Source organism: Diabrotica virgifera, chromosome 4 (genome assembly GCF_917563875.1).
Source record: "Diabrotica virgifera virgifera chromosome 4, PGI_DIABVI_V3a".
Classification (NCBI taxonomy): Eukaryota; Metazoa; Arthropoda; class Insecta; order Coleoptera; family Chrysomelidae; genus Diabrotica; species Diabrotica virgifera.
Window position 1 is genome coordinate 8528604 of NC_065446.1, and position 13976 is coordinate 8542579.

Consider the following 13976-nt stretch of genomic DNA (forward strand, 5'->3'; position numbering starts at 1 on the left):
CCATTAGAAAGGCTGTCGTGAATTACTAGTTATAATTAACCTCCTTTCGTTTTAAATTAACGTGAATTTGGTATTGAGTGTAACATACACTGAAAAACATATTTTATTTAGAGTCCCTTACGTATACTCTGGGCTAATTAGCAAAATACAAGGAAAAGTTATTTACCATCTTATTATTGTATGTATTAATAATATAGATATGCAAAGTCCGCAGATAGTGTGCTACTTTTTTTATAAACAAAATGGCGCCCGAAAATCGTGCTTTTTTTTCAATTTTTGCTCTATAACTCCAAAGATTTTAACTTTAGACCAAAAACACCTTAAATAAAAATTCACCGCAATTAAATTCTGCATAGAGACGTGTTTTCCCGATTTACTTCGACAAAAACTTTCCCCGGAAAAAGCGGGGTTTTCCAACAAAATCTTTAATTTTCAACTAAACTTTTAGATAAGTAGTTGTTAATCAATAATTAAATATCTTGGTAATGTAAAAACCCTTTCCGTATATATTATAATTCCAGAAGCCGATGGAAATTGAATGAACAGTTTAGCAACAATTGAAATGTTAATTAAAAATTTACGGTCACTATAATAACGACAATAATTATGATGCATAAGAATTGATATGATTTTTTCATAAAAAGACACTATACCTATCTAATGTACTTTACAGAATTGAAATTGGACTATTTAAGCGGCCTCAGGAATATTTTAAAATTATAAACAATTTTTTGGCTTATAAACAAATAGAATATCTCGGAAAATATTAAACTAAATTAAATTGTGAAAACGGTAGTCGAAAGACAGCGGCAGGATGCTTCTTTTAAAATAAAAAACGTTTAATTATGATGAGTGGTTCCTGAGATACAACCGGTCAAAATTGACCGGAATTTACGGCAAAGATATAAACAATAGGATCATAATTTTTAAACCATCACCTTTTTGTTTTGTCCTCTTTCTCCACACCAATTTTCATTTCTTTAAAATCCTCATAACATATATTATTATAATAAAAACTATCGATAATACGTGTGAAAATTGCCAAAAATAGCAAAATTCCAATCAAAAATTAGGTTGGAGAAAATGTAACCCTCAAAGTTCAAAATCGGTATACGTTAACAAAATGCATTTTCTCGGCTTCCCATGGAGCAATTCCCTTCATTCTTTTTTTGTTCCCTAATAACTCGAGTAGAGCCATCTAACTAACGCATTATTAGATGTCAAACTTGCTTTTGTTTTGTTATAATAGATTAATTTATTTATAAGAACAGAAAATTACATATTTTTTCCAGTTGTAGGCTTTTTTTTAGATAAACTTACTACAAGTGTACCTTTTAAAGTTAAAAACATAAATATTCTCATTTGAAAGCTGTATAATTATTTAAACAATTTTTATTTAAACAAATTAAAATATTGTGTTATAATAAATAAATTAATTTATTATAACAAAACAAAAGCAAGTTTGACATTTAATAATGCGTTAGTTCGATGGCTCTACTCGAGTTACTTGGGAACAAAAAAAGAATGAAGGAAATTGCTTCATGGGAAGCCGAGAAAATGCATTTTTTTTAACGTATACCGATTTTGAACTTTGACTGTTACATTTTCTCCAACCTAATTTATGATTGGAATTTTGCTATTTTTGGCAATTTTCACACGTATTATCGATAGATTTTATTATAATAATGTATATGTTATGAGGATTTTAAAGATATGAAAATTGGTGTGGAGAAAGAGGATACAAATAAAAAGGTGATGGTTTGAAAATTATGATCCTATTGTTTATATCTTTGCCGTAAATTTCGGTCAACTTTGACCGGTTGTATCTAAGGAACCACTCGTCATAATTAAACGTTTTTATCTTTTAAAAGAAGCGTCCTGCCGCTGTCTTTCGAACACTGTTTTCATAATTTAATTTAATAATTCCCGAGATATTCTATTTGTTTATAAGCCAAAAAATTGTTTATAATTTTATAATATTCCTGAGGCTGCTTAAATAGTCCAATTTCAATTCTGTAAAGTACATTAGATAGGCATAGTGTCTTTTTATGAAAAAATCATAGTTATTCTTATGCATCATAATTACTGTCGTTATTATAGCGACCGTAAATTTTTAATTAACATTTCAATTGTTGCTAAACTCTTCATTCAATTTCCCTCGGCTTCTGGAATTATAATATATACGGAAAGGGCTTTTACGTTACCAAGTTATTTAATTATTGATTAACAACTACTTATCTAAAAGTTTAGTTGAAAATTAAAGATTTTGTTGGAAAATCCCGCTTTTTCCGGGGAAAGTTTTCGTCGAAGTAAATCGGAAAAAACACGTCTCTATGCAGAATTTAATTGCGGTGAAGTTTTATTTAGGGTGTTTTTGGTCTAAAGTTAAAATCTTTGGAGTTATAGAGCAAAAATTGAAAAAAACACGATTTTCGGGCGCCATTTTGTTTATAAAAAAAGTAGCACACTATCTGCGGACTTTGCATATCTATATTATTAATATATGCAATCATAAGATTCGATTCCAGCAATAAAATTGCTGGTAAATAACTTTTCCCAAAAATGGCCTATTCTCCGATAATCAGCCCAGACTAGTAATAAAGTATACACTTATTAAACTTTTATGTGTTGTTTTGAAGCTATTTCTTTGTGGCATTTTTGTAATTAACTATTTTAATTGGGAAGTAAGCCACAATTTAACTTTTATTAATATTTCGACTCCCACATCGGAGGTCATTTGTAAAAATACAAAATATTAATAAATTAAACAAAAATGTTGCTTAGTAAAAAATTCTTCTAATCATTTAATTTAAGCTGACTCATTTATATCGGCAATTCGGACATTGTATCATACATTTTAAAGTAGAGGACTTTAAAATTATATTTATGTTGCGTTTCTGGGATGACTTTATTGAAAGATAGTTCAATCGATTACATGAAGTCAACTTTAACTTTAAAGAATATCCGTCACAAAAAAATCATACCATGTGGTTTGGCATTAAAAAGACAACCACATGCAACGGTGACAGCAAAATTCTCGTGTTAGAGTTTCCTTAGTAAATCACGAGGAAAACCCAAGAAAAAACCTCATGATACGATTCCGACATTGTAAGTATTTGGTCTTAGAGGTAGGATACCTATAGTTTACTCTCAAAACTAACACCAAATTCTGACTTTACATATATGTTATATTAAATTAAAACTAATATTAATAATATATAGGAATATAAATAATACTAAAATATAAAATATGTAGGTACCTACTATGGTCCTCCATCTCCAAATGAACAGAATTCGAAATAAAATCATTTCGAATATTACTTATAAAAGCAAATATTATTAGAAAATTACAAGAATTAGTTTACTGTACTTTACTAGTGTTACTTGTTACTTGAACAGTAACAACATAAAAAAATTATATCTGAGTGGGCCGGATTATGGCTTAAGTGTTGTTGGATGGTCGCTGACCAATCGGTGACCCAATCACAGCTGTCGAATCGGCTACTCGGATTGGTTGCGTTGCTTAGAAAGTTCAATCACGCCCAACTGAATTTCGGTTAATCCCTCAGAACAATAAATTCTCATAAATAAGAGGACCGGATTTTCTAGTCAGAACCCAGTTTGACTTCGCCTGGTATTATGAAAGCTTCTACATTTATCGTAATTAGTCGCTTTCCATGGATTTTTTGAATAATAAAATCAATGAACTGGCTATGTATACCTACCTCTATGTATGTATGAATCATCAACGTAATTTATTTGAACATTAAATACTGCAAGCAATATACATGAAATATATAATTAGCTCTGTTTATCATGGTTATCTTTTATGGATCATGAAGGCTATGATGAACAAGTTAGAAGCCTTCCGAGATGTGGTTATGTCGTAGAATAGGTAAAGTCGGGTCCATCGATATTTCGCCCGTCGGCAAATTCAAAGAGATAATATTTGTATGTTATGAAATTCGAGTAAACCGATGTCCCTTTATCTAGGCACATGCCGGTATTTTTACAACCCGGTTACTCATCGTAAATCAATCAGTTTAGCACTAAAAAATTTATACTTGCAATTGAAACTTTTTTCTACTTTGAAGGACAAAAAAGCGAGTTCCTTAGCGGAACGTAATTCAAAATTATTCTGCAAATTACATTTGATACAATATTTGATTAAAATATGTCATTTTCGATGATAAAAAATATATTAAATACATATATTAATTTGTCTGGACTAAAGGTGGTAAAAGATGGTCTGGAGTTATATTTTTGTTTGAATTTGCCGACGGGCGATAGATAGATGGTGTCAACTTTACTCAGAATATCTTGGGTTCAACTCATTTCAAACAGAGAAGTCTTAAACGGAGTAAGTCAAGGCGAAGGTGACTTAATCAAGATGATAAAAAAGAGAAAACTTAAATATTTCGAACATATAATGAGGTAGCAGATACAGGATGCTGCAGTTAATACTCAACGGAAAGATCGACGGAAAAAGCGGAATTGGTAGGAAGAAATATTCAAAGCTCCAAAGCCTTCGTCAATGGACTGGCATATCAGCAGATCAATTGTTACATGCCGCACAAGATCGAGAACGATATAGGCAAATTGTCATGGAAGCCACCCACTCCTAAAATTTGGGCACGGTACTTAAAGAAGGAGAAGAAGCTCTGTTTAATGATATAGGTAATGCTGTGTAGTTAATTTATTAAGCGTTATACAGTCATAAATAAATTGGACAGTTAAACGTTTTAACGAATTTCTAAAGTTATGTATGCATGTATGTTATGTATGTTATGCATAGAGTCCGGATTTCTAAGCATAATGTTTATGGTAAATAATACAAGTAGGACTATTTTCTTTATAAATGCGAACGAAATATGCAAAAATAAGTCATTTTGACAGCACTTTTTTATGCTTTTTTGCTTTTTTAAATTTGTATGCCTTTTTTGAATTTTTGTGCATATTTGGTGCTTTTTTTATATATTATTATCATTTTTATACAAATCTAATTCACTGTACGTGTTTAGCACACGACCTGAATCGCGTTGCTGATATTATACGGCTGCAATTTTCACTTGTTAATGAGTTGATAAAAAATGGGAAAAAAGTTTTCATTAAAGCTCCTTTAAAGGTGCAACTTTTTAGAGAAATATTCCCTAACACTCCATTACCACCGGAACCAGTGTCAACTAGAGGGGTACATGGTTAGATGCAGCTTTATACTAGGCCGAATATTTCGAAAATTTTAAAAGCTTCGTATTGGAATTTAAAGATACTGCTAGCAAATCGATAAAAGATTGTCAGGATGTTTTAGGTAAAACAGAATTACAAAACAATCTTGCTTTTATCAAAATCCACTTTTGTTTTGTGAGTGAATCAATAAAATATTTGGAGAAACAGCAAAATGTCAGTTGAGTCGATCCAAAAAATAAACAGTTTCGAAAAAAGGTGGAAAGTATATCACTGGAAAAATAATTGGTCAGATAGTACTAACAAAAGTCAAAGATGTATTAACAAAAAACGAAGGATTTAAAAAGACAAAGAAAATATTTTCAGTTTTAAATGGAGAACACGTTGAAGATATAAATATGGATCCGGAGGTAGTGGTAAAGTATAAGTATGCACCGATAACCATTAATCTTGTGGACGTTGAAAGAAGCTTTTCGATATTTATACAAAAATGTTTTGAGTGACAGACGCCGAAACTTTACGATGGAATATTTAAATAAGTATTTAGTTATTTCATGTTTTAAACAAAAATAATATATTTTCCATCATGTAAAGCTTGTCGATAAAAATTAGGTTAAAGCATTTATGTTTCAGTTATCTATTTTTTTTTTTTTGTTTATTCCATCTTATTAATATTTAAATTTTTAATAGGTACTTACTAGTTCTTAAGGTAAGCTGAGGAATAATTATAAATATTTTATTCTTCTTTTCGTAAAAATATGGTTTGTCAAATTTTATTTGCTTATTTTCAAGCTTTTTTTATATAATAAAATGCTTTTTTTTTCATAAAATCGTTATGATTTTATGCGTTTCTTTATGCTTTTAAAGCCGAACTCTAGATGCATAATCTTTTGTGTTGCCTTACACCACTACGTGAGGATTTCTGGAATACAAGAAGAAAAGTTCATAAAAGATATAGATACATACCTAGATAATTAATTTATGAGGAAATTTTTGAGAATCAATGTGAAATTTCCAATGTAGGTGGTTTCAATCATGTTGAAATTTTGATCATTTAGTTTTCTAAGCTGTATAATTGTACAAAATATGTATTTTCAAAATATAATAATTTTTAATGGTTGCCCGGATAACATAGCCTTAATCTAACCTACACTGAAAATAGGATTAGCTTGTTTTCGTTTTAGGACTTACTTTAGGTTGAGGCTTATTGTACTGGAGACAGAGTATTCTTACCTAAAACAAAGAAAATATTATAGGTAAATAATATAAAAAAATTCATGAAATTTTCACATTTTTTAAACCAAGATTTATGTAAATACTTTAACTAAATCTCACAGTCTTTGATACATTTCTCAATTTTATTAACTTCGATTTTTCTTGAAACCTTCAAAGTTAAATTATCTTTTCCGTACAAAACCACATGGTTCAGTCCGGTCTGTTAGTTTATTCTGCCAGCTGCGTCGGCTCTATATGGTGGGACGTATTCGAACCTAATCATTCCCAAATTTTTTAACGTGTCCGTAATTTGTGAAGTCCTAATGTAGCAGGTACATTGAATATCGGTTTTTGGTTCAAATTTTAAAAAACCGTTTGGATTGACATGAACTTTGGCATACCTACGCATTACGCATACGCATAGCTAAAATGTCTAAGAAAAAAAAGCGATATTGTGACGATGTGTGCTTTTCCCCATGAAGTGAGTTTCATCCCTTCTGGGGATGAAAAAATATACGTCCAAAATAAGTCCGGAAATGGATAAACTAACTAATTTTAAGCAACTTTTGTTCTATATAGTTTTTTCATCAAGTTAATAGGTACTTCTCGAGTTATTTGCAAGTAAATAAAATATGTTCATTTTTTAACCAAAAAACGCGTTTAAGGCGGTTTTTTTGCAAATAACTCAAAAAGTACCTATTTTGTCATAATAATATATAGGTAATATCATAAGAAAGAAAATTTGCTGGTAATATTTTCGACTGGTATGAAAGTTTGTTATTTGGCAATTTTCGCGAATTAAATTTTGACAGTTAAATCACGAGACGTCAGTCGAGTGATTTTGTCACAATTTCATAAGCGAAAATTACCAAAAGGCAACAAATTTGAATAAAACCAGAAGAAAATTTTGCCGGTAAATAATTTTCTCTCGAATGATATTCGACAAGACTACTTCACGAGACAATCAATGCACCATATCAACAAAACATAATCTTTATTTATTTGTTAACAATATTAAATGTACATTAGTAGTTTGCCCATTATTTTCTAACACAGCATGCTTTTGTGTATTATTAACATGTAGCATTTGGGAACTCGAAGGTACAGCTTCATTTGTTGTTCTGAGATTTTCGATCAACTTCTGGTGGTGACTGGAATCCAGTTGCAGATATGGTTTTAGAGAGCTTGCATTTGAGTGACCCGTTAATTTAATTAACTCCTTTATGAAAAAACAAAAGATGTAGATCTTTGAAACACACTCAGTGATCAAAAGATCCACAGGTACTGGTTTAACGACCACTCGTACGAAATCAAACAAATGAGTGAGTTATTCGTAAGGGGATTTTTCCACATTCTCTATTTCATTTGTTTAATTAACTCCTGTTCAGAAATACCTTGAAATTTTCGTTTCATGAATTTCTTATCAGCCATTTGCTGCTTGCCAAACTTTTCGAACCGCCTTGATTTCGACTTCCCATAACATCAAATGTCTTCTGGAAAAAGTGAATCTTGCAGTTTACGGCCTCATTGCCTCTAAAAGCAAGTTCAAATGAGCAAAGGTGAAAAAACTTTTTTTGTGCTCCATCTTGTTCTTCGGTGGACAATGCTTTTGAACTGAGTTTTCTTTTTTCTTGAACACTTTGAAGTTGCCTTCACTTGGTATCTCTGGCCTGGATCTATAGGCCTGGATCCCACGTACCAAAAAAAAGTTGACAATAGCAAGCTGAAAATTTGTTAATAGCTTAACGGTGTCTAGTCGGACAAACTTTGATGTACGGGAACACTGGAACAGGGGAAGTTTTAATTGTGGAACAGGTTACAGGTTTCGAATGTCAGACTACGAAAACGTCCCAAGTATTTTGTCGGACAGAACATCCAATTGATTTGTTACCCTTTCATTAAACTCTCATGCAAAAATCAGACTGCTATTTACCACCAATATAATTCCTGTCATTTGACAAGTTCTACGTGTCGGACTTATTAAAGTGTCCAACATATTTGGGAAACGTTCAAGTATTACGTAACGCAGGTTGGGGGTGGGGGGAGGGTGAAAAATCTTCAAAAATTGCAAATTGCGTTACGCAATAGTTAAACTCCCATAAGAGTGCATTACGTAGGGGGGGGGGTTAAAAATCTTCAAAAATCGCGTTACGTAATACTTGAACGCTCCCTTGTCGAACAAACATTTTTTCATATATTCTATAAAGTTTGCTAATGAATAAACTTAAAGAACAACCTGCCAGTTGTCACAAAACAATTAAAATCACGTTCCACAATTAAAACTTCCCCTGTTCCAATGTTCCCTACATCAAAGTTTGTCCGACTAGACAACGTTAAACTATTATAAAATTTTCAGCTTGCTATTAATCAACTTTTTTTTGGTACGCCGGATCTAGGCCTATTATGGTAGTGCCTACATCTTTCAAGCGTAAAATTTCTCACCCGTAGGAATTCCGAAAATTGGGTCCAAATAGAGCTTCTGGACCTCTGCGTGTCCAATGGGACATTTTCCGAAACCAACTGTTTTAATTTCTTCACCTGACTGGCATCCAAATCTTGATTTTTCGTCTGGATTCATTATTTCTGTTCCAAAATTGATTACGCCTCAATGACCTTTGTCAAACTGACAACAATAGAATTACTTGACCTTTATGACCTTCATGACGGATCTGTCATTACTTTGTCGCTGAGAAATCACAGGCAGGAAGGAGTTTTGTCAGTAGGAAACGTGGCGTTGCTATGACGTTTTATAAGTTAAAAATAGTCTAGGGAAATAGTCAAAAAACACTCTTAGCAAAAATATAGCCTGTAACAAAGTGAAAAAAATGGTGTATGTATAAACTCTCTAGGCCCAATAGAAGCAAAGTTATAGCTAATGAAAAATAGGTTCATATCCGACAAAATTCGAAGCTAATATTTCAACGTGAAATAACCAAAAAATGATGAACTTTTCAGGGAAAGCTCATTACAACTTTTTTAAAGTGTTTAAAAAAATATTTTTGTTTGTTAAAAAAGTTTATAACATCAAAAGTATTTTCGGATACAGGCAGGGCCGTGCGGTGCTATGATGCGGCGAGGCAGTCGCATCAGGCGACAGGCGGCATCACAAGAGGGGCGGCATCGGCATAATCAATAAAATAAAAAAAAATTGTCAGATTGTGTAAAGATGTTGTCAGAAACTTTAGAAAAAATAAAAAGTTACAGACAATATGACCAATTACCAAATAAAAATTTAATGAAATTGCGGAAAATCTTGATATAAGTTCCGAATTTCCAGCTGAAAATGAAATTCGAGCAAGGAGAAAAAAAGTGTTAATTTGATTACGAAAAATCTGTGGACGAGCTAGATGAAGCTAAATTTAAAATAATTTTGTTCATCTATATTTTAGACATTGCCGTTAATTCTTTGATTGGTCAATTTTTCCTTCTAGAAACTTCTCCTTATACTTGATGTAGATCTGTCGATCTATTAATTCCGACGTTGAAGAATTTCTTGAAAGGTAGACTGCCAGCTATCTCTCCATTTTTTGGTGGTATCCCGGTGAACGCTTGCTAGCAGGTTTTCGTTCTAGCACAGTTCTTGGTAGTCTATCCTCCTCCACTCTTTTTACATGGCTGAACCATTCTCTTCGTCTTTGCCTACCCCATCTTACTACATCTTGGACGCCACATTGTTCCCTGATGATGTTGTTCCGTATTCTATCCCTTCTTGCTCTTCCCTGCTATTGCTCTTATTGTCTTCATTTCGGCTGTTCGTAGCATGCTTTTGGTTTTATTGGTGTCTTATCTTGATTCAATACCATCGGTCATAACAGTTCTGATGCAAGTTTGATAAATTCTAACTTTGTTGTCCATTCCCATATATGGGTTATTCCAGACTACATCTGTCAGATGCTTCCAGAAACTCATAATAAAAATTTTAAATTTTTATATATTTTCAAATTGAAAGAAATAGATGATAAAGCACTAAAAAATATTGTATGAATCTTCATTCAATACTTTCAATAGAAAAAGAATTATATATAAATAGAGGCAAATGATCTTCTAGAAGGATTGCGTGATACATATATTCCAAATGATATCCTTTAGAGGTTTTGAACTACATATTTGTGCCAAAATGAGCTAATTTCTTTACACCCATTAATGTAGTTGTATCACTAAGAATTTTATTAACACTCCCTGTCTCGGTAGCTAGTAGAGAAAGAAGTTATTCAAAATTAAAAATTGCTCAAAGTTGTTTAAAAAGCTCCATGAGACAAACAAAACTAAAAAATTTAGCACTTATTTCAATAGAGTTCTCACTAGCTGCTACACCTATCTATCCCAACTAGACTACACCAATCTTATTGACGAGTTTGTCAAAATTAATGTCAAAAGGGTACATATTTCATTCAACTTAAAGTATGTTTACTAATGAAGTAAAAACCTCACATGTAGGTAGGTGGTATATAATTTATTAAAAAATTTTTTCTAAAAATGATCCAAGATGGATAAAATCACAAACGTTTTCGGACCAATCAGTCCATCATCAGGTGGTAGAAACCTAAAATAAGCAAACCACTGTATTAAAAAAGCCAAGATGAAATTTGACTGTCTGAAAGTTAGGAAAATTACAACATGTGGTTACTTACTTCAGATCCAAAGTAGTTGGAACTAGCTACATATTTAGGTCAAAAGACCTTAATGTAATAATAATTATGCCATTTAGGCTACAAAAATGTCGACAATAAGTCGATGTCACAAGAAATTAAATTGCAACGGTATTACAAAGTGGTCTTCATCTTGGCCTCAAACTGACAGACTAAAATATGACATTGAACGGATATTGACAAGACCTTCTAGGGAATTTTATGTGTATGTAGTTATATTGTATTTTAGAAATGCAAAAAATATAAAAAATATTTTTACTTAACTGAATGAATTTAATTAGATATTAAATAAATGAGTAAGAATAAACAATTTAAATTAATAGTCACATGAAATTATTTATGAAAATTTCATGGCGGTGAAAGCGAAAATTTTGCCAACAGGTAATGACGTCACTTGGTAAAAAGAAGAACAAAAAGAAAAATAAACTTAAGAAAAATAAAAATAAAATAAAAAGAAAATTATTAGATAATAATTTTAAGGTAAAAGAATTAGTGAATAAATCTGGAATTTGGCTATAATGAAATGTAATATAGTTGATAGTCATAATGTAACAGTATAACTGGTTGTCTAATTTCAAGTAGATGTAATAGGGTGAATAAAACACAACTAAGTAAAATACTATGGTTTAACGGAATTGAGATTAAAGTACTAAATGGATGTATTATTTAAGAGAAAGTACTGTGAACTGTAAATAAGAAAACGATAAGTGAAAGTTAATATGGTGTGAAGTAAATAATGATATGATGGTCAGCTCAATGATCGGATATGTGTGTGCCTTTGCGTGTCTCCTATCCTTTGTGGAGGTAGGCTTAGGTTTTCATGTCTCTGTTGGTCCAGTAACCACATAAAATGTTCATTTTCTTTTTAACTTTAATTTAATTTCTTTACCTAATTTTATTTTCAATCTCTCTTCAAGTTAGACAACCATTAATTCAAGGCCTACAATTTTTGTTTTATTTTATAATGCATCATTTCTACCTTATTTTCACCCTCGTTTTATTCCCTCTATATCTTTTATTTTTAATTTTAATTTTATTTTCACATAATTTTCAAACAATAATTTGGCATCATATCATTATTTACTTCACACCATATTAACTTTCACTTATCGTTTTCTTATTTACAGTTCACAGTACTTTCTCTTAAATAATACATCCATTTAGTACTTTAATCTCAATTCCGTTAAACCATAGTATTTTACTTAGTTGTGTTTTATTCACCCTATTACATCTACTTGAAATTAGACAACCAGTTATACTGTTACATTATGACTATCAACTATATCACATTTCATTATAGCCAAATTCCAGATTTATTCACTAATTCTTTTACCTTAAAATTATTATCTAATAATTTTCTTTTTATTTGATTTTTATTTTTCTTAAGTTTATTTTTCTTTTTGTTCTTCTTTTTACCAAGTGACGTCATTACCTGTTGGCCAAATTTTCGCTTTCACCGCCATGAAATTTTCATAAATAATTTCATGTGACTATTAATTTAAATTGTTTATTCTTACTCATTTATTTAATATCTAATTAAATTCATTCAGTTAAGTAATAGCTATTTGTATAACAAGGGAGGAAAGTGCTAATTTTCCTCCCGAGAATGAAGTTTACTGCCCGACGCGTAGCGGAGGGCAGTAATCATTCAAGGGAGGAAAAGGCACTTTACTCCCATGTTATACATATGGTTTTTCCACCTTCCTCAAATAACAAGTCATTTTTTCATTTTTACTTAATTTATTTATGTAACTAACCAACAAAATTTATTAGAACTAAAACGAACAAGTAGGTACCATATAACTGTCAACTGTCAAATATAAGTCAAATTATTAATGTAAACATTGTTAAATCAGAATAACAATTTACTGTTTTTTACCATTCTGCAAAATACAGAGTGTTTTTAAATAAACGTTAAAATGTATAGATACTTACGTAATAGAAAATAGATATTGTACAGGGCGTCAATAAGTTATATTTCATGAATGAAATACCATGACGTCACTTTTACTTTTCCTCCCTAGGGAGGAAAAATATTTTCCTCCCTAGGGAGGAAAAGTACAACTTTGCTCCCTACAATCAGGTCCGGAAAGGTATACTTTCGGTAGAGGTAGGTGGAAAAAATATTTTTTATATTTTTTGCATTTCTAAAATACAATATAACTACATACACATAAAATTCCCTAGAAGGTCTTGTCAATATCCGTTCAATGTCATATTTTAGTCTGTCAGTTTGAGGCCAAGATGAAGACCACTTTGTAATACCGTTGCAATTTAATTTCTTGTGACATCGACTTATTGTCGACATTTTTGTAGCCTAAATGGCATAATTATTATTACAATAAGGTCTTTTGACCTAAATATGTAGCTAGTTCCAACTACTTTGGATCTGGAGTAAGTAACCACATGTTGTAATTTTCCTAACTTTCAGACAGTCAAATTTCATCTTGGCTTTTTTAATACAGTGGTTTGCTTATTTTAGGTTTCTACCACCTGATGATGGACTGATTGGTCCGAAAACGTTTGTGATTTTATCCATCTTGGATCATTTTTAGAAAAAAAATTTTAATAAATTATATACCACCTACCTACATGTGAGGTTTTTACTTCATTAGTAAGTTTTTATTATGGTATACAGCCAATGAGAGGAATCTTTTCCTTTATATTTTAAAGTATGTTGTTTTTTAAATAAAAGTTTTCATTCATTTTGTTTAGTTTCATTTAATAAAAATAAAAGTTATGTTTCAATAATATTTAAGGGGCGGCATTTCGAAGACTTGCATCCTATTGAAAAGATGTACGGCACGGCTCTGGATACAGGCTACACATGTTATGTTTGGGTTTAAATTTTAAATAAATGGACGTAGATGCATTAAGTTTTCTTAATTATTATCCTAACTAGTGGGTTTATTGAGTTTTATTTGTCTA

General features: G+C 31.1%; 1 protein-coding gene across 5 annotated transcripts in view; it reads right to left on the reverse strand.

Moving 5' to 3' along the window:
- Positions 1–13976, reverse strand: part of LOC126882898 (RNA-binding protein Musashi homolog Rbp6) — a 1676353-nt gene that overhangs the window by 984995 nt on the left and 677382 nt on the right. The window lies entirely within an intron of this gene.